This window comes from Podarcis liolepis (genome assembly GCF_965112155.1).
Source record: "Podarcis liolepis genome assembly, chromosome: 1".
NCBI classification, from domain to species: Eukaryota; Metazoa; Chordata; class Lepidosauria; order Squamata; family Lacertidae; genus Podarcis; species Podarcis liolepis.
Window position 1 is genome coordinate 90,109,297 of NC_139554.1, and position 24,832 is coordinate 90,134,128.

General features: G+C 46.0%; 1 protein-coding gene across 6 annotated transcripts in view; it reads left to right on the forward strand.

Annotated features, from left to right (window-relative positions):
• The first annotated feature begins 1,140 nt into the window (after positions 1–1,140).
• Positions 1,141–24,832, forward strand: part of RALB (RAS like proto-oncogene B) — a 32,026-nt gene continuing 8,334 nt past the window's right edge. The window contains exons 1-2 of one of the 6 annotated variants that reach the window (XM_083491509.1): positions 1,152–1,315; positions 18,863–18,964. The gene's annotated coding sequence lies outside the window, so the exon portion shown is untranslated. Of the gene's footprint in view, positions 1,316–15,694; positions 16,093–18,862; positions 18,965–24,832 lie in introns of those variants that run through there. The other 5 variants (XM_083491506.1, XM_083491508.1, XM_083491507.1 and 2 more) reach the window with 5 other exon arrangements.

Sequence of the window (24,832 nt, forward strand, 5' to 3'; positions counted from 1 at the left end):
AAAATGTCTAGGGGAGCCAAATTCCTTGGGCTTCTTTGGGGGGAGCCAGTGATCTACCACAGACGTCCAGCGATCTACCGGTAGATCATGATCTACCTGTTGGACGTGCCTGCTCCAGAGCAGCTTTTCTCAACCTTGGGTTCCTAGATGTTGTTGGACTACAACTCCCATCATGGCCAATGGTCAGGGATTATGGAAACTGTAGTTCAAGAACATCTGGGGACCCAAGGATGGGAAAGGCAGAGAGAGGGAGGGAGAGGGACCAAAGGCAGCCTCAGGCATCCCTTCAGCATGCCTATACAGAGCTTCCCTCCCTCTGGCTACCAGCTGCCCCTGCTGAGGCCATCAGAGGAAGAGCAAGCAGCACTCAGGCATGGCCAGTGCTCAGGTTTTATGGGAATGGGAGTCCAACATCTGGATGGTACTAAGTTGGAGAAAGCTGCTCTAGAAACATAGCTGGGATTTGGGATGCCCATTGATCAAGCTGCATCAACAGCAGTAACCAAGCGTGATGCTGTTTATGCTGTCTCCTCACCCACCCACCCATGGGTGTTGAGGTTGTTAATCTCCATGCACAGCTAACGCTGAAGCCAGTTTCTGTTAAAGCCCCACTTTGAATGGCTAGAAAAGCCTTGGTAAATGGCTCCCCAAAAGGCACACCAGATCATTTGACTCTGAACAGTTGAGGATCGGGCGGGCAGGGGGAGCTTTTGCTTTCAGTTCAGTGGAACAAATTGCAGTTTTGTATTCTTAAGCATGTTCACATACTCAGCAGCTTTTTATTGGAGTCTTTCTCCTATAATCATAATTATCCGGCTTTCTGGGAAAGAGGAAGTCAACACACGGTCCAAAGGTTTCAGCAACAAAAGCACGACTCTTTGGGGCAGTCACGTGCACTTACGGACTTCCCTGATCTTTAAAATTACTTCCAAATTATTGCCTCCAACAAATGTTGAATGACCTCTCTCCTATTTTTATGGCAGATGGAACAATGTGGAGAATGTTTATGATAAGATCCACTCCCTGATTCTCAAACACTAACCTTTCGTTATCTCTGCTAGTTTCCTTTAAAAACAAACAACAACCCCCCCCCCACACACCCAGGGTGCATGATGTCATATCCTGAGCCCTCCCCATTCCCTGCCTGTCTTTGAAACTATTACAGAAAGCTAGACACACTAAACAAGTGGACTGCTCTGTTCTGAACATAAGACAATTTATGTGCGGCTTTTGCCTGTTTCATTCAGTCCTGAAGAATTTGATTCAAGGAATCTGAATTCACCACAGTTCAAAGGAAGGAAGAATCCCAAGCACGGTGAGTACAGCCAACGTAGTATGCTTTGAGTCATAAGGAGGGAGTTTAGAAATTCAAATGTGTATTGCAAACGTGGAATATTGTCTCTATTGCAAACTCAAGAAGGTTGTTCGGTATGCTGAAAACATCAGCTTTAATTAAAAAAACCACATGTATAGTTCTAAATCTTGGATCCCTTAAGATGTGTTCAGTGCTCTCTCTGTCTCTGTCTCTCACAGTCTCTGTCTCTCTGGGTTGTTGTTGTTTGCAGAGGGGATCCTCGTTGAAAATATCTAGCAAAGTAGACTAGAAGTCAGAAATTTTCACTCAGAAAAGCTTTAGCACATGTTGGGGGGGGTGAACACAACCTTCTCAAGTTTTAAGATTGTGCAATATGGCTTTGACACAAATTCAAAAAAATCCTCACAAATATCCACAATGTAATTCAGCTTCAGCACCTAGATTTTGAGACTAACAATGACAGCATTCTAAAAAGCCTGTTACACATTTGGTTGCAAGTATTTTAAAAATTAGTTGGTTCAGTAAAATGGCACATTTTTCATTTTGTAGGATCAATGAAACCACTCATGCCCAGGACCCAACATTCCCATCTGTGTACTAGACTTTCTTTCATTAGTGCAGTAAACACAGTGGGCTTGATCAAATCTGATTGTGATTGCATCTCAAAGAAATCAGCCTGAAATGTTAATCATGGCTTAGATTCCATTAATTCCAAAAGGAACTTACAATGCAATCCTAGGCATATTAAATCAGAAGGAAGTCCCACTATGTTATATAGGACTTACTCCCATGTAAGCATTGTGGTCTTAGTGCATCTAACTATTGCTGCAATCCTATTCCCATTTATCTGAGGGTAAGCCCCATGGAACTCAACGTGACTTATGTGTGAAAAGATATGTACAGGATTGCATGATTACTCTGGATCTATCTCTATGTATGTATTGGCTCAGTGCTTCAGTTCTGTGCACACTTATATGGGAGTAAATTCCATTGAACATTGTGGAATTTACTTCCAAGTAACCATGGACAGGATTGTTCTACTTAGGAGTAAGGATGGAGGATAAATTTCATTCAGTTCATATTTAAAGCTGAATGTATCAAATCTGCACTTTTTGAAACAAAATGTGAACCAAAACACAGCTGTCCTCTAAAAATTGCACTTATCTGAATTTTGCAATGTAGTTCTCTATCCAGTGTTTGCAAAATTGCATCTGTTAGGAGAAATTGTGTATAAAAATGAAGGCATTGGTGAAAATAACGTACAAAAAATGCATTATGATAGGGGAAACTGCTTGCAAAAATGTGTACATTGGTCAATAAAATGTGTTTATTAGGAGAAAATTTCAGAAATATGCTGCTGAATTTTCATGAGAATTTTTTAAAATTGCAAATTGCTGCAAAGTACGGAGAGCTGAATTTAGACTGCTTGCTTGCTCAACAGGAATCTGCTTACCCAACAGAATTTCTGGTTTCTTCCCCCCCCCTCCTCCCCATGCCCACCCAAACCTGGAGGGTCCCCCAAACCTCTGGAGCAAATTTTGAAGGGACACACAGGGGTGTAAGGGAAGGAAAAGCCCAATTCTATGAGCAGAAATCCTCTCATGCTACATTGGACTTCACCTCCTGAAATGAATGGGATGTACATTCCAATGATGGTGCTAAATATCTCCTAGTTTCATTGTACAGCTCCAGCCAAAGGAACAGTGCCAGATGATTTAGTGTGCTGTCTGGTTCTCAGAATCATTAGTGGAGTTTCCTATCAGCAGTTGTGTCAACACACTGCTCTTCCTGCTGATTCAGGAACAAACAGTTTCACGCTAAGTGATGAGGATTCCAATGAGAACATGACTCTGTATTAAAGTGCTCTGATGGGCACCTCTTCTCGCAGAACATCTTTCGTGGAACTGATAAGTCAACTAAGCTTACCAGAGCGAAACAAAACACATTAATCAAAATGGTTTTCTGTCAGTCTTAACTCATCTTTAAAGTGCAGAGGCCGAGCAAATGCATCAGTTGTGAATTGTTGACATGGCTTAGCACAAGGACAAAAAAAAGTTCTGGTTTGGGGAGCTGTGTGGACTGAGGGTGGATATAATATTATACTCTAATCTAAGAATAACTAGGTAGCTGCCAGGTTGTATGTGTGGCACATTCTAAGGACAGAATTCAACAGACTTAAGTGGGGGGGGGGGAGTGCTGTCATGGCAGGACTTTGGGGCAGAAGGCCATGACCCCACCCAGCCAGGATGAGCAGAATGGTCCCCAAATGCTGCAGGACTGGCTGGCCATAGAAGTGTAGATTTAGAAGGTACCTCAAGGGTCATCTAGGCCAACCTTCTGCAATGCAGGAATCATCACAGCTAAAGAATACCCAAAAGATGGCCATCCAACCTCTGTTTAAAAACCTCCAAGGAAGGAGAGTCTACCACCTCCCAAGGTGGTTCCTTCCACTATAAAATAGCTCTTAACCACCAGGACATTCTTCCCAATGTTTAGTCAGAATCTCCATTCTTGTTACTTGAATCCATTGGTTTCGGGTCTTACCATGTGGAACAGCAGAAAATAGGCTTCCTCCATCTTCCATGTGACAGCCATTCAGATAGCTGAAGATGGCTATCATATCAACTTTCTGTCATCCCTTATCCAGGCTCAACATACCCAATTCCCTCAATCGTTCTTTGCAAGTCCTGGTTTCCAGACCCTTTGTCATCCTTTGCACATCCTTTGTCAATATCCTTCTCAAATTGTGGTGCCCAGAACTGGACTCAGTATTCCAGGCGGGGTTTGACCAAGGTGGAATGGAAAATGCAGAAAGTAATGCAGAAAGAAACCACCACCACTGTAAGTCCATAGTGTGAAATTACCCAACTGCACCCCTGTGGGGATAGGCTAGTGCAGGGGTAGGCAACCTAAGGACTGGGGGCCAGATGCGGCCCATTCGCCTTTTCAATTTGGCCCGTGGACGGTCTGGGAATCAGTGTGTTTTTACATGAGCAGTAGTAGTAGTACTAGTAATAATAATAATAATTTATTTGTACCCCGCCCATCTGGCTGGGTTTCCCCAGCCACTCTGGGCGGCTTCCAACAAAGATTAAAAATACATTAAAAGTAGAATGTGTCCTTTTATTTAAAATGCATCTCTGGGTTATTTGTGGGACATTGGAATTTGTTCATCCCCCCCCCCATATAGTCCGGCCCACCACATGGTCTGAGGGACGGTGGGCTGGCCCATGGCTGAAAAAGGTTGCTGACCCCTGGGCTAGTGTGACTGAATGCTGCCCCATAGGAAATCAATACAAAGAAAATGGCAAACTAGTACACTGGGGAGAATGATAGATTGGATCTTTTTGTTTGGTGTGTCGTTTTTCTTTGTGGAAGGGTTTTTGGAGGGGTATAGTGAACCCTTTGATCATGTCATGCTGCACCTGCATTTATAACGTTGCAGTTTTACCTCCCCAGTGAGAACAAGGAACTATTTTTAGGGTAGCAAATAGATTGTTGTGCTTGGACAAGGTAGCCTACTGCAAATAAAGGCATTTCTGGCACAGTGCATAAAAAGTCAAATACAAGGGAAGGGTGGAGAGAATTTGCTTTTCTGATAGCACATCATACAGTAAGCAATTTTGCTTTCTTCCTGTCACCCTTGGAAAGAACTTGCCTTTCCTGGAAAGAACTCATCAATCTGTTTTACTCATCCAGTATCTTCCTTTTTTAAAAAAACAAAAAACACTTATGTTGCAGAAACAAGCACTCTTTTCTGTTTTTAAATAACTTTCTCCACTCACGACTTATGAAATATTAAATATGTTGCATGACTTATAAGTAGGATAACAAGCACTCCTTAAGGAGAACCCTACCTTGTTGCTGAGCCCCCAGATCTTGCAAAGGAAAGCAGTCTCCTGTCCTTTAAATAGTTGTGTGTGGATTTTGGTAGGTGAAAATGTTTCGCTTCCTGCAATCCCTCCCACCCATGAGACCTCTGCCTTTGAATAATACTGTGATTATGATTTAATAGATAGAAGATGGGGTGCAGCAGAATGGGAGAGACAACAACTCGATGGAAAAAGGGGTGGGAAGTCAATAAAAATAAGAGAAAAGATCCTGGGCTGGGGTAGGGAGAGAACTCTGTATTTGAGTGTGATTGCTCTTTAAATCCAAGGGTGTAGGTGCAAATGTCACTTAATGCAGATTAGTTACTCTTTAACACAATTTGAGCACCCTTCTGTTCATGCAGATGGGATTTCTCCAGAGCAGAGCACTCACATGAGTTTCTTTTCTCCACTCTACAAAATCAGGAGGGAAGACATCCTTTCATCTGTTGGAATGTTCCCATTTTTCCATGCTTCCTTGACACTGTAATGTTTCATACACAGAATTTGCATTGCTAGGTCTAAAGTCATCTGTACTGTTTAGAGCATTTATGCCTTAAAAATTGTAAAATAACAAGCTGATTCTTTGATACCTGATGTATCTCTGTCGTTCCCTAAGGAAGGCAGCCCTTCTTAGGATACTGCATGCTGATTCATGGATTTAACACTGCCCTTATGTTGATCTGAGACAGATTTCTTTCCTCAGTAGACACCCAGTTTTGCCCACAAATAGAGGAGGAAAATTCCAGCTTTTCTGTTATATAATATATGCTCTTTAAAATATTTACACAGCCAGCCACGGTGGAGTCTTCCAGGGAAGAGCAGGCCTAAAACTGTATCTACCTATCTATCTAAGTACAAATACTCTGTTAGGAACAAAGAACGTAATCATTCATTCTGCAGACACCATTCCAGTAGAGCTAAGTAGGGAATGGTTAATAAACCCAGGGAGAGTACATTTCCTGTTGCTCAGTGGCAATTGCTGAGGAAACTTGCTTAATCCATCAACAGAGCTGAGTTAACTCTTGATGGAAGGGAAACGATTGTAATTTCCTTTAAGGTATGTATAAAAGAAAGAGAAAAATAAATCCCAAGCTGTATCAAGGCCTTCTTTGCACATAATAATTCCAGAATGGTTACCCAGATTGTCCATTCTGATACAACTTTGTTTTTCTTGGGATTTTGATTTTCTTATCTGCATGAACACGGAATTTTCGGTTTTGCAGTTACTCCTCCTTGCTGATCAACTCTGGTTTCTCATGTGTCACGGTAGCAGAATGCTAAGAGCAGCATTGCAATATAGCATTCTCTGCTCACACCTTAATAAACTGACCCCGTGTTCTGATATCATCATAATGCATTTTTTTCTCGTTTTGAAAAGATGCCGTTTGGGACATACACTATAGTATATGTGAGAATTCCACCCAACTGATAAAAGTTCAACTGGGAATCATTAATGCACTCTTCCCATCTGGTGTACGTAAAATGGAGACCTGTAGCTGCTGAGTAACAGGCAGAAATCCAGCAGGTACAGGTCTGCACATCTATGTACGCAGAGCTTCTGTAAAGTGAAAAAGGTGGTGTGTCTAGAAACCAGCTGCTGAAAACAGCAATCCTAGCAAGTTTCTAGCACAACTTTCAATAGGGGGTGGAGGTTATGAAATGTATGTCATGGGTTAATTTCTAAATAAAGAGAATATGCATGAAATGAGAGAGCGGCCGGGGGGGGGGGAAATGTGTGGAGAGATTATTTGGATGTCTGAGCAACTAATGGTTTGTTGTGATACGCACAAGCTGAAGCGGGCCTTGTGTTTACAAGCTTCCTGTTCCAGGACAGCCACATGGACATTTGCTTTAATTTTTTATTAATTGTGGTGTATTATTTTATCTGAACCCAACTAATCAGTTTAACTTAATTGTGGTTTGTTTGAAACAAGGCATCCTCAAGCCATGGATTGTGAATCTGGTTTCTTTCAATAAACCATAGTTAAGATTAAACACTTAACTGCAATTCATGAAAAGCAGAAGTGATTCCTCCTTGAGGTTGTTCCAGAGGAGGAGAGAGGAAATATACACGCCCAAAGCTCACTGCAGTTCCTTCCTATCACGATAAACTATTATTTGTAGCAATGTCTGAACTAGGCCAGACTGTGAATGTTCTGTAGCAAGGGAATCAGGCCTCCAGAAGCTCCCTTCTTTATTAGAACTTCCCATCTTGCTAACCAGAGTCCTGGCATTCAGAATAGTTTCCAGGGGTGAATCCCGTAAATGCAGCCTCAAATCAAGTCCAGTAATACACTTTTCGAGCTTCATTCCAAAAGAAGCCCTGCTGCCCATTTTGGGGGATGGGAAAGGGCAGCTGGGGTGGAGGGACAGATTATATTTTTTACCCAGTTATATTTTTTTCTAAAATTTATCAGATCAGACCATGAGCCTGCATTTCCATTTTTGCTGCAGATGCTTTACATGGGTGTGTAGCAGACTTGAATATATCTGCATAAGAGATAGCTGGACTTCCTGCCAACTTCCGTATCAGTTTGATAACAATAGTTTTGGAAGAAGCATGTCAGGGTCAATAAAAGAAATTTGGCCTCAGGAAAGTTGTAAACAAAGAAAAAAGTGGTTCCTCTCTTTCTGTTTCCTGTTTCCTTGACAGGCTGCACTTCCTTTTGTTTAATTACCACATCATGTGGATATGTGCATCAACACCTAAATCAGAAGTGGGCAATCCTTTTCCAATTGAAGGTCTCATACCCTCCAGGGCTATCTGGGGGGTGGGGGGTGGGGGGTCACATGCTGGTGCTAGGCATCCCTGCTTTTGACTTTCAAGCATCTCTTCAAAACTTTTTGGTGCTGACGGGCCTTCACAGCTGTTTAATTTTTGATTAGCCAGTCATTTTAACGGTTATCTGCATTTTAATTTTTTTTATGATGTTTTATAATGTGCACTGCTTTGATATTTTATGATATGGTGGTGCAGAAATGGTACTTCTATAGATAAATGACGGGCAGGACTAAAGCCCAAACTGAATAGGTTTGCTGCTTTTTCTTTCTCTCTCTGCCACCACTTTCTGTCTGTCTGTCCCCACTCCCTCTCTAGTATTCCTTTCCCTTTCCCTATCTTTTCCCAGTAGGCTGACAAGGGAGAGACAAATTGCTCTTGCCAGAGGCTTGAACTGATCACTTGCAGAGAACTTTTGAAACTGGGTCGAGGGCACAGGTTGCATGCCGCTGACTTGCATGATCAACAGCTGGGGCAGCGCTGACTTGTCTGTAGGAAGCCTGGACAATGGAAGCAGGAGGGTATCAGAAGATAAAAATCTGGGTCACCTTGGAGATCTGAGACTCAGGAAAAGGAAAGCAGCTCACGTATTGCTTCTCCTGCCAGAAATTACCCCTTTAGCACCATCTTTCAGTAGGTTAGGAAATTGTGACTTGCATGCAAGGACACAAGAAGGGATCCCCCCCCCCCCGTTCCGCCCTGTATTCATCGCACAAAGCATTATTTGTGCTCTGCTACAGTTCACTTTCTGCCAAAAACTAAGTTACTTGTCTCACTTTCCACTGCAACAAAATTATGTAAGAAATCGTGTAAATTATGTAGTCAGTATGTTATCCCACCCCAAAACTACACACACAATGAAAACGGGTGTGTGTGATGTAATCAATTTCTTATCAAATGGGGAAAATGACAGTGAATACAGATTGTATTTGGTGGACTGAATTTACAAGTAATAATTACTTTTGCACTGAAAAAATAAAAAGTAATGATATGTAAGACATATCACACAGAGCACAATGTTTCCTTTAATATTAAAGTGAATGTGTGTGTGAGAGAGAAAGGCTTAGATATGTTGTGGCATGAACTGGGTTGTGCATACAGCGCCATGCAGTTTGTAAAGGCTGTATGAGCTACATGCAGTTTGTAAAGGCTGTATAAGCTACATGAACATGTCTGATCTCCACACAAATCCAATGCAGACATGCCCTTATCATTTTCCATTGCGCATTAAGATCCTATGGGCCCAACTACCTTTAACATCCACAATCCAATTAATTAAGTATCCATTGGCAGGTAAGGTTGGAATGAAAGCATCTCTCTAGCATGCATATGAAAACAGCAAAGACTCCAACCCATAATCTATAAGTGGGTGTGATGCCTTTCCCTATGATTAGAACGTGGGCTGGATATGTGGATCTGATTAAATTTCATGAATTTAATTTGAGAATGGGTAATTTGGGCCCCTATTGGCTGCTGTAGACTAATTGGATGACTGAAATATAGCCTAATAAACTAAGAGCAATAACAGCAGAGCTGGTTTTTATAAAATCCACTTTCCTATGAACTGAAAGTCAAACAACAACCCCCACCAGTGCCCAGCCCTGTGATGAATGGGAAATCTCTGGGGGAATTTGTGGGAAAGTAGCAGCTATAAACCTGTGCAGAGAGACTCAGTGGATTATGACTGATGCCAGAAAAGCATCCTCTCACTTGCTAATAAAAGATGCAACAGCATGTTCAGAGGCTTTGGGAAAGGTAAAGCACAATTGCTGAATCCGACACGTACAAGTCGTGATTACTGCAATCAGCACCTGCCTGTGTGCCTCACCCCACAAAAAAAGCAATCAAGAGATACTTCATTTATGAAAGGCCATGAAAAAACCCCGACACAGGTGGGGGAGGGGAAAGAGGAAGAATGACAGCCTGTTTTACTCTCTCCTTAGGCTGCAGGCTTTTAGTTAATGTCTGGAAGGCATTGAACACAAAAAAGTAACTAAATACTAAAATGTCTACAATCTGAAGGAAACATATAATTATGTGGGGGAACCAAGAAAATACTGGTTGGAGCAGGGCCAACCCCAATGTTTTCCAACACAAATCCCAGTTTGAACTATGGTGACATTGTGTGGATACTGTAGAAAATATGTGCATGAACAGCACTAATTCCAAAGTAAATTCCCATCTTGAATCACCTGTTAGTTACAAAAACAAAAGTGGATGCTTTCTATCTCTGCATTTGATGCACAAAATGGGGGCAGAGGAGAGCATGTTCACCTGAAGTTTGAACAGGCACTTTCTCATAGCCCCAAACCACCACTTCCTGTTTCAACTGAGCTTGCTGGAAATTTTCCTAGGCATGTTAACCACTGATACATTTGAAGTGTATCTGCATCTGATCTCAGGTCACTTCCAGACCTGTTTATTGAACAGTCATCCTAATTTATTGGTGGGAAGTTTAGATGATGTTGGTTATCTATTGAGCATTCATTCTGATTTGTTTGCTGGGAGCTTAGATGACATTGAGTCAAGCAAATGTTAAACAAATGATTTCACAAGCTGAATTTGCCAGTTTGTGATTGAATCCTACCCCAAAAGAGTGACAGGCTGGAAGTAGTCTCAGTTGGAAACACAGAAAATGTCCAGAAAAGGGCAGATAGTTCCCCACCAGGAACCAGACAGAGAATTTAGGAAGTGAAGTTCACTCACACTTAGCTTTGTTCCAGGAGCACAGTTTCATTCTGCTTAATTTTCTGCATTTCAAATTCCCGTTAAGGCAGGACACTAAAAAAAATAAATGGCAACCTTGATCCAGCTTTCTCTTCCCTTCCACATAAATTATCATGAGCAATATTCCTCCCAATTTCAAAAGGGCAAAAAAAAGAACCCCCCCAAAAAACCTGTATTCTGCCAGTCCCCCCAAGCACTCACTCAGAATTCTCAGTTGACATTGGCCAGTGTGAAAATTGTAGAAACAAGTCAGTCTGGATTCCTGACCTATCAATTTTTCAGTATGCTATTTCACTGTTGGGCATAACTGACCTTTTCATTCACTTTTTGATCAGAAAATGAATGCCGATGTACTTGTCAGAAGATGTTAGCACATTAGAACAAAGCGTGAGAACAGAGGATGGAAAGCAAATCCAAAAGAAAAATGTCTGACTGACCCAAAAATAGGCTTTGATGTTACACACAGAATAATTACTTCTCAGTTGTGCTTGCACCTGTTTACACAGGAACTGAAAAGACTCCGCACCTCAGTTGTGGTCAGTAGGTTACATACATTCTGTTCCTCTATCTCCGTATGCTATGCTTAGAGTCCAGCAATTAAGTGGATGACCTATTCTGAAAGGACCAATAGACCCATTTAGTCCAGCATCCTGTTCTCACAGTCGCTGACCAGATGCCTGTGGGAAGCACACAAACTGGACCTTTTTTTGGGGGGGGGAAGCAAGATAGGAAATAAATAAATAGTGGACAAGCCTGATGAGAGGATTTGCTGCCAGCCCTAAGTGAAAGAAGTGACAGCCTGGCAGGGAATTGTCCAGAGCACACCATTACATCTGACCTGGTCCTGTGTCTGCAGGAAATATCCCAAGCACCTTGTTAACAAATCACTCTTGAGGTGCCTCCTCGTAATACGACAGTGCCCAGGAAACACTTTTCCTGCTTTCTCCACTTTTCTTCCTTCTGGCTTTATATTGTTGTTGTTTAGTCGTGTCCGATTCTTCATGACCCCATGGACCAGAGCACGCCAGGCACTCCTGTCTTCCACTGCCTCCCGCAGTTTGGTCAAACTCAGGCTGGTAGCTTCGAAAACACTATCCAACCATCTCGTCCTCTGTCGTCCCCTTCTCTTTGTGCCCTCCATCTTTCCCAACATCAGGGTCTTTTCCAGGGAGTTTTCTCTTCTCACGAGGTGGCCAAAGTATTGTACCCTCAGCTTCACGATCTGTCCTTGCAGTGAGCACTCAGGGCTGATTTCCGTAAGAATGGATAGGTTTGATCTTCTTGCAGTCCATGGGACTCTCAAGCACCATAATTCAAAAGCTTTATATTAATGCATCACATTAGATAGATGGGAAGTTATTTTTGCTAATGCTGGCAGGTAGATCCTACAAGATTGCCTTAAAAGCTGTGCTGTGCACACACCCTACCTTGACTTTTCGCAACACAATACTTTCCATGTTTACTCAGAAGTCCCACTGAGTTCAGTGAGTACTTCTTTGACTCAAACCCCAAGTCTATTTGCTTAAAGAGGTTAACTTCCAAGTAAGTGTTAACAACAGAACTAGAGCCTTAAAGGCCTACATTTATTGATTTGGAACTGAAAGCCAGTGCAAAACAAGGCATTCAGCAAGGTTACGTGGTAAATTTCAGTATCAGCCTACCCTACTCACAAGATAAGTGTTATAAGCCTTGAGACACGTAAATGGCTCATTAAGCAGTAGAGTTAATTGAATGCCTGAGTGAGACCATTATAGACAGTGTGTGCTAGTGATTTACCACTGACATAATTAGCTGGTGGTAGTTTGGCTTCTAATGAAAATATAATTTCAACTGCTGCTGACAATTAAAAAAAACAAAAACACTATCTGCTATAAACCGATTAAGAAGATAGCAGAGCTGATCTACAATATTTGTCTAACACAGAACCTGTTTTCTTTTAAAGCACGCTCTCCCTTTTTCTGCCCTAAAGCAGAAAAAAGTGTAGCTCTGGCATTTTAATATGTGAAGGAAACCAAAGCTTCATATCAGATGGTGTGGAATCACCTTCAATATGTCTTTGTTGCAATAACTGAAGATTTCCGTACATGCCCATTATTTATTTATTTACTTTTAAAATATGGTTATGCCTGTATGTATACAAGAGGTAAATATACAACATACATGTATATAATAAAACTGTAATGATAACAAAAACAGCACAGCTATATTCTTCCTTCATGCTGCTATTCAGGGTGATAAAATCATAATGGTCAAGTCAGTAAAGAGTTCTTTCATATGTTCGGAAGTTGTCATATTAAGAGCAATGGGACCTCTCTGTGAAGATTTTGGTTTAAGCCTGTTTGGAAATGTAAAAAGTTGGATATTATTTTCATATGTTCTAAGAGTTTTCCAGGTACCTACTTCCTCCACCTGCCTTTTTCTTTTCATTTTATTTTATTTAACACATTAACTGTAGAGAGCAAACATTGCTGTGTATCCTCACGTCCTAACATGAGTGCTCCATCTCAGAGTCTACCTAAACTTTGGGGACACTCAATTCCACCAAGCACCCCCAACTGACTCTCTAGCCCTCCAGGCTACTTAGCATGCTCATTCTTCATTAAGATGTGATGTAGTGTATGTGTGTTAAAAATAGTAGTTCTACTAACCTTGGGATTCCCTGAAACATGATACAACCTCTCTCTTGTTTCAGTTCCAGTTTGGTTGGCACTCACTACCTATGCATTATGCCAGTGTTTTTCAACCACTGTTCCGCGGCACACTAGTGTGCCATGAGATGTTGCCTGGTGTGCCGTGTGAAAAATTCGAAATATATATATATTTTTTTAAAAGGCAAATTTTCGCCCACTAGGTGGGCACCGGACTGTGTCCACCCTATTTTCCATCCGTCCTGGGTGGGGATCAGATCGGATGGGATTGGATGAGAGCGGAAAGGCGGTCCGCTCTCATCCGATTCCCCATAGAGAGCAGCGGGGCTCTGACATATCCCTCTCCGCACACAGTGGTGGTGTGCCTCGTGATTTTTTTCATGAAACAAGTGTGCCTTTGCCCAAAAAAGGTTGAAAAACACTGCATTATGGTACTGGGAATGATCTGGAATGGCAAGGAACATATTTCCAGAGGGGTAATTGTGTGAGTCTCTTGCACTCCCCAAAAATCAAAGCCTCTCCTGGAAACTTAAAGACTAACAAATGTCTTGTGGACTCAAGCCCAGTTTGCTCTTATGTACCCTGATTTTCATACAATCATAGAGTTGGAAGGGACCCTGAGGATCATCTAGTCCAATCCCCTGCAATGCAGGAATATGCAGTTGTCCCATACAGGGATCAAACCTGCAACCTTGGCACTATCAGCACTGTGCTCTAACCAACTGAGCTATCCAGATCTCTAAGCAGTTTCAGTTCATAACCTGGGTTGTTTCCATGGAATGAAGCCACTAAAGGTTTGGTGTCTCTTTGTGATCTAGGGTTATATTTACGCCTTTAGGTGGAAATCCGCTTGAATGCCAAAAGATGCCCCAAAGTTCACTGCTTCCCATTGGATTTTGAGGGGGATGCAGCCAACCCACAAATTTTTGTTAGCTCCTACCATCTAGTACTCAAGCTTCTTTCTCTGACTCTGTGTGCCTCTTGAAAACTATGAGTTTATTATACTCTGACAATCTGATGACAGCACTTCCAGCCAGGGAGGAAGAAAGATATGCTGACGTTTTACTACACTGCCTGTCATCTTCCAGAAGTGTGTCCAGCAATTCAGTTTCTGTGCCACAGGCCAAGGCTATTTACTGAAGAAAAGAGACATTTTAGCAGACCTCTTCTGCAGACCCCAATCTTACAATTATACAGGGTGTTCAAAAAGTAACTATACACCTATGGACAATGTAATACATAGTAGGTGTATAGTTACTTTTCGAACACCCTGTAGAATCACAAGTTTGGAGGGGACAACTCCAGCCCATAGCAATATATTATATAGTTATAATGTAACAAGCGTTCAGATTTCCTAACTATACAGTACATGCAGAAGTGTTCACAGAAACTTGCATATCTACTTGAAAACTAAGAAAGGGTGATCTAAAAATGTGCATGTATTTTTTGGTGGGGAATCTTTTTTTCTAAAATACCAGTACCTTCTTGCTACTGGTACTTAACATAACCAGCTACCCAGTAACATTTTCACTTGGAAAAAGGTATTTCCTTGCTATGAAGATGACTTATTTCTCTTTTTACATATTACACATTGCAGTTTCCTGTTTGGTTTAACCTATTTTCCTTATTAAATTGGATTACCATTTTTGAATACCTGGTTGCACCTTTAATAAAGATCTGAGGCGATTAAATGGTAACAATTTTTATCTATATGCAACAAAAGGCTTTACCTGCTAACTTCTGCTGACAAAAACACAGGGACTGTTGCTGCTGTTGGACTACAACTCCCATCATCCCTAGCTAGCAGGACCAATAGTCAGGGATCACACGAGTTGTAGTCCATCAACAGCTGGGGATCAAATTCTGAGAAACAATGGACCAGACTTCAGCCTTACATCCCTTTTCAAGGCACCCAGGAAACGCGTATTACGACATATCGCCTTAAAGGCTTGAGATAAGAGTGAAAACCGTTGCAAATATTGAGAAACCTCCCATTGCATTAATTCAAACTCTATCGGCACTTATTAATAGAAGTTGCCATGCCCATTTATTCCTTTATTTCACAGCATTGTGCACGCAGCTCTACGCGTGGCTTACAATAAATAAGGCAGAAGGGTGAGTTGGGGTAATGCTCCAACTTAATGACCGGGGGGGGGGGAGGTACATCACCCCTGACTTCTTCCTCTCCCACTCCGTTCTCCTCGTTTTAAACGAATCATGTGAGTGTGTGAAAACGTCCTCTTCCGCCTCCGATTGGACAGTGCGTGGCACGTGACCGCCACCAACGTCCCGCCCCGTCCCTTGTACGGACGGATCCTGGAGGTGATACGAGGATGCGCGTGGGAAGGACGTGGGCGTGAACGCGAGGGTAGGGGCGGGGCGGGATTCCTCCTTTTTTTTAAAGGAACACCCACATGCTGGAGATGCGGCGTTCGCTTGAAGTCGATTTGCGTGCTCCGTGGTGGTAATGGCGGGGGTGGGGTGGAATCGCGCGCGCGCGCTCGGGAAGGTCAGGCGCTCGCGCTCGCTGGCTGGTGTGTGGGCGTGTGTGGCTAGCGCGGGGCCGCGCTTTCATTGATTGGGGCGGTCTTACTGGGAGAGGGAGCGCGCGAGGGCGTGCGGGTGTGGAACGCGCGCAGCACGGCAGCGACACCCGCCCCACTAAGAAAACCAAGGCGGCGGCGCCAGCCCGGGGAGGTGAGGGGAGACTCGTTTGCTCCGGAGGTGGAGAAAAAGAAAAGCAGCAGCGAGGTGAGGGGGCGGGGTCATTTAATTATTATATGCATATATTCCAAAGGGATCCCCTCTTTCTTCCCAGGCAGGGAGGATGAGGCGAGAGGTGGTTGTAGTAAGGGCGGGTGGCTGGGCTGCTCCCGCTGCTGCAAATTGCGAAAGGAAAGGGGGGGGGGATATTGAGCTTCTTTTTCATTCAGTGCCCTTGTTTCCAGGGTGTGATGTGTGTGGCAGGGGGAAGAGAAACTCAGCTGTTGACCTGGGAAAGTTGCGCGGGTTGGGGGGGGGAGGGAGCTACCCCCAGCTGGAGAGACTTTTGCAATCTCTTTGCATAGCTCTCCGTGGGGTTTGGGGATTGCTTCTGGCGGAGAGATGGAGGTGCTGCTGCTGCTCTGTTTTTAAGCACTTCCCTTTTCTGTGGAGTTCCGAGTGTTTTCCTTGGTGGCGCCACCGAAATGGTGTCCGCCTGGGCTGAAGCAGAGGGGCGGGATTGTGCTGCTTCTCGACCTCAAGCTAGACGATGCCTTGGGGTGTGTTCAGAGGCAGGATACCTTCAAAATAGCATGTGCTGGGGGCAGACAACAGGTGGAAGCTCCATGGCTTCGTTGTGGAGAGTTGGTGTAATGCAGAGACGGGAGGCCTTTGACTTTTCAGTTGCTTTTGGACGCAATTTCCATCAAGCCCAGAGAACCTGGTTAATGGTCAAGGGCAGCGGAGGGCCACAAGTTCACTGGTTTAGTGTCTGACAGGCTAAGGCTGCAGTCCTCAGTTGATCCCATTGGGTTCACTGAGACTAACCTCTGTGCAGACTTGGTTAGGGGTGCCATGAACTGGGAAATCCCAGGGTCACTTTCAGGTCTCCGCCATCTGCATTTTGTGACACACACGTTGCATAGAATGCTATACAAACTGTAAATATTACCCACTTCCTGCGTGTGGAGCCTGTAAGGTTGGCTAGAAGGGATCTTTGTATAGTTGTCATTGGGGTGGAGCTGGGAACGCTTTGAGACAAAATAAAGAGTGTAGGGGAAGAGGGGTCATTAACCAGTATGTCTGGATTACGAATTGTGAGAAAGGAGGATTTCCCCTTTCAGTTACTGGGGGAGGAGAGTAGGCAGGAGCAGACTTTGAATCTGCCAAGGTTATTCTAATGAGTTTGTGAGTGCAGGGTATTTATAGAATTGGGCAGGAGTACTTGAAATTCCTCCTCTCTGGCCAGGTTATAATTGTATACATCGATTGAAACATGAATATGATGTGGCCAAATTGTAAGTATAGCTGACTCAATTGTTTGGGCTTGTCCGGTTCTTCAGATATGGATTGGGGTGCTGTAACATGGATATGGCAATACTTGAATTGCTATTGCTCTATCCTGGCTTTTGACACCTGTTATATGGACCCACCTTATTTTCCATTTAAATTGTTCTAACTGATTTTAATACTGTATTTTCATATTGCTGTAACCTGCTCCGGAACCTTGTGGTAATGGTTCTTAAGAAATACTGGGTACATATATATTTTTAGTCCCATGAAACTCTTGTTCAGACAAAAATGATAAGAATATGTGGTGAAAGACATTGAGAAGCTGCTGCTTATAGATGCAGCTCTTTTTGCCCTAGTTATTCTTTTCCAGAGGCCCAACAATACTTGCTGTCAATTCTTGTATGGAATATAAGTTGAAATGTTGGGTGGAGAAGACTGGTCTGCTTTTATGGTGACATTGCCAGATCCATAAGCATGTGTGATGGAAAGGTAGTTGTCTGTCTTCAGTGCAAGTCCTTTCACTGGGCACATTTTTGCTGTGGCATCCTAGCTGGGGCTGTTTAGATGCACAATGTTGATTTTGAGCTATGTGGAGAAGACAGCAGCACAAGAGATTCTATGTAAAGGAAGGGATAGACAGGCTTGAGTCAGGGTGCTTGTGATGCCAGTGAAAACTGCTGCTTGAGAAGACTTTCCTTTCCCACTGGATTAGGAGCTGACACAGATTGTCTGTAAATCTGAGGGTTGCTGTACTGATTTAAAGCCCTTCTCCAGAAAGGCATGATGTGTATGCAGATTTTAACCGAGCATGTGATAGGAGCCAAGCATTGAGTCATTGTTAATTGGAAACTTAATACTTACTCTTTCTGCAGCTGCACAGAAAGACAGTGGTTATTAACTACTGCTCATTATTTTTAATCAAATACTTGCTAATTTGTGGAGTTTCCTTTTCTTAAAAAAATCTGAAGCTGGCAGGCTTAAGAAAATTCACTTCTTTAAATTACTGTAAAAAGCTGCAAAGGATATTGTAGTTGAGGTTATTTTCTGTAAGGTTGCTGCTCAATTTAACAGATGAATACATCATGGTAGAAGAAAAGAAGAACAAATCCAAATCTCTTGCCAACAATCTCTTTCCTACTGGTGCCAGCCTTTCTCCTGGTAGTAAATTCGAAAGTTTAAATGATTTACAGTTTCAGCTTGTAGAGGAATTATTCCATTAATTGCTAATGTAAACGTTTTTCAAATGGCAAGCTTGTGTCTACTGTTCTATCAGGTGGTGATGTGTGATATGTGTGTTACTTACATTCCCTTCATACTGTAGCCTTGACTGTAGCTTTGCCTACAAAGTATGATGATAATGTAATGTACCTTAAAATTGGTAGAACTGTGCATGATGGATTGGCAGTTACTGGGCATGTTTTCCAATTAGATGGAAAGTAAATTCCCATGTTGGTTGGTTGAGTATTACAGTACATACTACTAATTTTAAAACTGAACACATCCTTTCCTCCTTCATCCATCACAGCTGTGGCCTTTCCTATGGATCTTCCTGATGTAAACTCTCAATCTAAGCCAGTGAGAAAGAATCTGAACTGAACATTGAACCAAACTGGCCTACGGTTATAAGGTCTGCAGTGGGTTGTTTTGTCTGCTGGATAAGTTCTTGCTTTGTATCTTACGATAAATGTGCAATCCGATGCAGATGAGTGTTTTGATCTGAACTACACTTCCCTTCAGTGTGATGCATATTGCAGGTTCATGACATGAATGAGATTCAGGTTAGTAGGTTAGTGGAGTAAACAAGCAGTGCACAAGCTTGGATTAGAAGCCTAGAATCACATTTGGTGACTGTAAGTAAATGTTTTAAATACAGTGGTACCTCGGGTTACAGATGCTTCAGGTTACAGACTCCGCTAACCCAGAAACAGTACCTCGGGTTAAGAACTTTGCTTCAGGATGAGAACAGAAATCGCGTGGCGGCAGCAGGAGGCCCCATTAGCCAAAATGGTGCTTCAGGTTAAGAACAGTTTCAGGTTAAGAACGGACCTCCAGAACGAATTAAGTACTTAACCTGAGGTACCACTGTGTGTGTTATGTTTCTAGTGTTATTTTTGAAGCCTAACGAATATTTGCTAGCGTGGCTGCAACTAGAAACAGGGGTTTTGATTTGTTTTTTGTTTCTAAAAAAGCTTAGTTGTCTCAGTTGTATATATCAACTTGATGTAAACAGTCAGCCTTGTCAGTCTGAATAAATTATTTTTTAAGCACACACAAATATGACAACTTTTAATCTCTTACAGTGGTGCCTCGCAAGACGAAATTAATTCGTTCCGCAAGTTTTTTCTTCTTGCGAGTTTTTCGTCTTGCGAAGCACGGTTTCCCATAGGAATGCATTGAAAATCAATTAATGCGTTCCTAGGGAAACCGCCTTCAGACCAGGTCCGGGGACAGTCTGTCCCCAGACCTTTTCTGAAGGCTGGCGGGGGAAGAAGGAGTTCCCCGCAGGGCTCTCCAAGCTGCGGATAGCAGCCTGCTGCCCCGCACGAGGGGCGCTGTTAAGCAGAGCGCCTCTCGCGCGGGGCAGACATTCGCAGCTTGGGGAGCCCTGCAGGACTTCCCCGCAGGGCTCTCCAAGCTGCGGATAGCAGCCTGCTGCCCCGCACGAGGGGCGCTCTTTAGCAGAGCGCCTCTCGCGCGGGGCAGACATTCGCAGCTTGGGGAGCCCTGCAGGACTTCCCCGCAGGGCTCTCCAAGCTGCGGATAGCAGCCTGCTGCCCCGCACGAGGGGCGCTGTTAAGCAGAGCGCCTCTCGCGCGGGGCAGACATTCACAGCTTGGGGAGCCCTGCAGGACTTCCCCGCAGGGCTCTCCAAGCTGCGGATAGCAGCCTGCTGCCCCGCACGAGGGGCGCTCTTTAGCAGAGCGCCTCTCGCGCGGGGCAGACATTCGCAGCTTGGGGAGCCCTGCAGGACTTCCCCGCAGGGCTCTCCAAGCTGCGGATAGCAGCCTGCTGCCCCGCACGAGGGGCGCTGTTAAGCAGAGCGCCTCTCGCGCGGGGCAGACATTCGCAGCTTGGGGAGCCCTGCAGGACTTCCCCGCAGGGCTCTCCAAGCTGCAGACAGCAGCCTGCTGCCCCGCACGAGGGGCGCTCTTTAGCAGAGCACCTCTCGCGCGGGGCAGACATTCGCAGCTTGGGGAGCCCTGCAGGACTTCCCCGCAGGGCTCTCCAAGCTGCGGATAGCAGCCTGCTGCCCCGCACGAGGGGCGCTCTTTAGCAGAGCGCCTCTCGCGCGGGGCAGACATTCACAGCTTGGGGAGCCCTGCAGGACTTCCCCGCAGGGCTCTCCAAGCTGCGGATAGCAGCCTGCTGCCCCGCACGAGGGGCGCTCTTTAGCAGAGCGCCCCTCGCGCGGGGCAGACATTCGCAGCTTGGGGAGCCCTGCAGGACTTCCCCGCAGGGCTCTCCAAGCTGCGGATAGCAGCCTGCTGCCCCGCACGAGGGGCGCTCTTTAGCAGAGCGCCCCTCGCGCGGGGCAGACATTCGCAGCTTGGGGAGCCCTGCAGGACTTCCCCGCAGGGCTCTCCAAGCTGCGGATAGCAGCCTGCTGCCCCGCACGAGGGGCGCTCTTTAGCAGAGCGCCCCTCGCGCGGGGCAGACATTCGCAGCTTGGGGAGCCCTGCAGGACTTCCCCGCAGGGCTCTCCAAGCTGCGGATAGCAGCCTGCTGCCCCGCACGAGGGGCGCTGTTAAGTAGAGCGCCTCTCGCGCGGGGCAGACATTCACAGCTTGGGGAACCCTGCAGGACTTCCCCGCAGGGCTCTCCAAGCTGCGGATAGCAGCCTGCTGCCCCACACGAGGGGCGCTGTTAAGCAGAGCGCCTCTCGCGCGGGGCAGACATTCACAGCTTGGGGAACCCTGCAGGACTTCCCCGCAGGGCTCTCCAAGCTGCGGATAGCAGCCTGCTGCCCCGCACGAGGGGCGCTCTTTAGCAGAGCGCCTCTCGCGCGGGGCAGACATTCGCAGCTTGGGGAGCCCTGCAGGACTTCCCCGCAGGGCTCTCCAAGCTGCGGATAGCAGCCTGCTGCCCCGCACGAGGGGTGCTGTTAAGCAGAGCGCCTCTCGCGCGGGGCAGACATTCGCAGCTTGGGGAGCCCTGCAGGACTTCCCCGCAGGGCTCTCCAAGCTGCGGATAGCAGCCTGCTGCCCCGCACGAGGGGCGCTCTTTAGCAGAGCGCCCCTCGCGCGGGGCAGACATTCGCAGCTTGGGGAGCCCTGCAGGACTTCCCCGCAGGGCTCTCCAAGCTGCGGATAGCAGCCTGCTGCCCCACACGAGGGGCACTGTTAAGCAGAGCGCCTCTCGCGCGGGGCAGACATTCGCAGCTTGGGGAGCCCTGCAGGACTTCCCCGCAGGGCTCTCCAAGCTGCGGATAGCAGCCTGCTGCCCCGCACGAGGGGCGCTGTTAAGCAGAGCGCCTCTCGCGCGGGGCAGACATTCGCAGCTTGGGGAGCCCTGCAGGACTTCCCCGCAGGGCTCTCCAAGCTGCAGACAGCAGCCTGCTGCCCCGCACGAGGGGCGCTCTTTAGCAGAGCACCTCTCGCGCGGGGCAGACATTCGCAGCTTGGGGAGCCCTGCAGGACTTCCCCGCAGGGCTCTCCAAGCTGCGGATAGCAGCCTGCTGCCCCGCACGAGGGGCGCTCTTTAGCAGAGCGCCTCTCGCGCGGGGCAGACATTCACAGCTTGGGGAGCCCTGCAGGACTTCCCCGCAGGGCTCTCCAAGCTGCGGATAGCAGCCTGCTGCCCCGCACGAGGGGCGCTCTTTAGCAGAGCGCCCCTCGCGCGGGGCAGACATTCGCAGCTTGGGGAGCCCTGCAGGACTTCCCCGCAGGGCTCTCCAAGCTGCGGATAGCAGCCTGCTGCCCCGCACGAGGGGCGCTGTTAAGTAGAGCGCCTCTCGCGCGGGGCAGACATTCACAGCTTGGGGAACCCTGCAGGACTTCCCCGCAGGGCTCTCCAAGCTGCGGATAGCAGCCTGCTGCCCCACACGAGGGGCGCTGTTAAGCAGAGCGCCTCTCGCGCGGGGCAGACATTCACAGCTTGGGGAACCCTGCAGGACTTCCCCGCAGGGCTCTCCAAGCTGCGGATAGCAGCCTGCTGCCCCACACGAGGGGCGCTGTTAAGCAGAGCGCCTCTCGCGCGGGGCAGACATTCACAGCTTGGGGAGCCCTGCAGGACTTCCCCGCAGGGCTCTGCAAGCTGCGGATAGGCGCAGCAGGCTGCTATCTGCAGCTTGGAGAGCCCTGCGGGGAAGTCCTGCAGGGTTCCCCAAGCTGTGAATGTCTGCCCCGCGCGAGAGGCGCTCTGCTTAACAGCGCCCCTCGTGTGGGGCAGCAGGCTGCTATCCGCAGCTTGGAGAGCCCTGCGGGGAAGTCCTGCAGGGTTCCCCAAGCTGTGAATGTCTGCCCCGCGCGAGAGGCGCTCTGCTTAACAGCGCCCCTCGTGTGGGGCAGCAGGCTGCTATCCGCAGCTTGGAGAGCCCTGCGGGGAAGTCCTGCAGGGTTCCCCAAGCTGTGAATGTCTGCCCCGCGCGAGAGGCGCTCTACTTAACAGCGCCCCTCGTGCGGGGCAGCAGGCTGCTATCCGCAGCTTGGAGAGCCCTGCGGGGAAGTCCTGCAGGGCTCCCCAAGCTGTGAATGTCTGCCCCGCGCGAGAGGCGCTCTGCTTAAGAGCGCCCCTCGTGCGGGGCAGCAGGCTGCTATCCGCAGCTTGGAGAGCCGCTGCGCGCCTTCTCCTCTGTTCCCGGACCTCCCACCACAAGCCTTCAGGACAGGTCTGGGAACAGAGGAGAAGGTGCGCTGCGTTTCCCCGCTGTCCCAGGAGATTTCCCTATGGGCTTTCGTCTTGCGAAGCAAGCCCATAGGGAAATTCGTCTTGCGAAGCCTCTAAAAATCGGAAAACCCTTTCGTCTTGCGGGTTTTTCGTTTAGCGAGGCATTCGTCTTGCGGGGTACCACTGTATTTTGATAAAATATGTAGGCTTCTGCCCAAGGCAAGATTTGAAGGTACTGGTGGAAGAGAATGTACAATTATGTATATATGTGAAAATAGCTACTGAGGCTTTTGCATAAATGACTGCTTCGGAAGCTAAACTGGGTGTAACAGTACAGATAAATTTAACAAAAGAACAGAATTCTATGGTCCAGAGATCACCAAGCTTTTGTGGGGCTTGTGCATGTTTGCAACCCAGAGAAAATGTTGGTGTGCATCACACAAACACCCCAACCAGTTACACACTGCATCCTACTATTTTGGCTACAAGGCAATTCTTCTTTCTGGTCTTATTTCAGTGGGTAGATGGGATTCTGTTTGTTCCAGGAAAGGCCTCTGCAGGTGTACCTGAGGGTGCCATGTTTGCAACCCCTGCTATAGTCTCTGGAGTGGCATCCCAGGACAGGAGAGGGAGAGTTGCTCTTGCAGGTTTCCCTGTCTGAAGCATGGCAACCTCTGCTGTTCTTGCTCCTCTGCTGGTGGGAATATCCAAACCCTCCTGTTCCCCTAACATGATGCCAGAATATTGTAGGGGGCAGGGGCAGGAGAATGCTGTCCTGGAGCAGGCATAACTTATTTTCCCTCCAGCCATGCCTATATTGACAAACATGAGAGAGGCAGGGCTTTGGATTTCCCAATTCTTTTGCTGCTGTTTCTCTCTTCCCTGATGCTTTGAGAAAAAAATGGCAAATTCCTGGATTAAAACAGATTAACACAGTTTACTGTTTTAAATAAATATTTAAACTATTTACGTAATAATAAAGTATTTTAGACTTGTTATCATACTGCTAAAACAAATGTCTAAACAACAACAAAAAGTACATAACAGCTTCCTGGTGATTGCATATAACCTACCAAGGTATAATAAACATTTTGCTTGTTTATTTAGTTCATATATATATATATATATATATATATATATATATATATATATAAAATTAGTACTTGTATCTTTTTGAGGCTTCATGGGATATGTACTCAAAGTATTGGAGACTCAGAAATAGGCTGTCCCAGTCAGTGGCCATGCAATATTGAGAAATTTCCAAAACAGTTACTCAGGTTAATGAAAACAGGGGGGAATGAATGCCTGCCACGCAATGTTGCATGCCTATTTTGGCCCGGACTGCATTTCCTTATGCTTGACTCACTGCTTCAAGATCAGAGCTCTGTGGAGTTGATGGTGACTTGATATAAACTAGTTTTTCCTCTTTGATATGCCAGTTTTGATTGCATCACTAATGAGCCCAGAGCATGTATTTCCCTAAACTTTTATATTTGGTCACTGAGCAAGCTTGACTGCTTATGTCGACAAAAAGGGTAGAATGCTCCTTTAGATTCAGTGAATAATATTATGGTCCCAGGAAAGAAAGCAGAATGATGGCATGTAGCCATGGCAACAACATTTTGTGTGTGGGCTTTTTAATGTAGGAGGATTCAGGTATGCTTGGTTA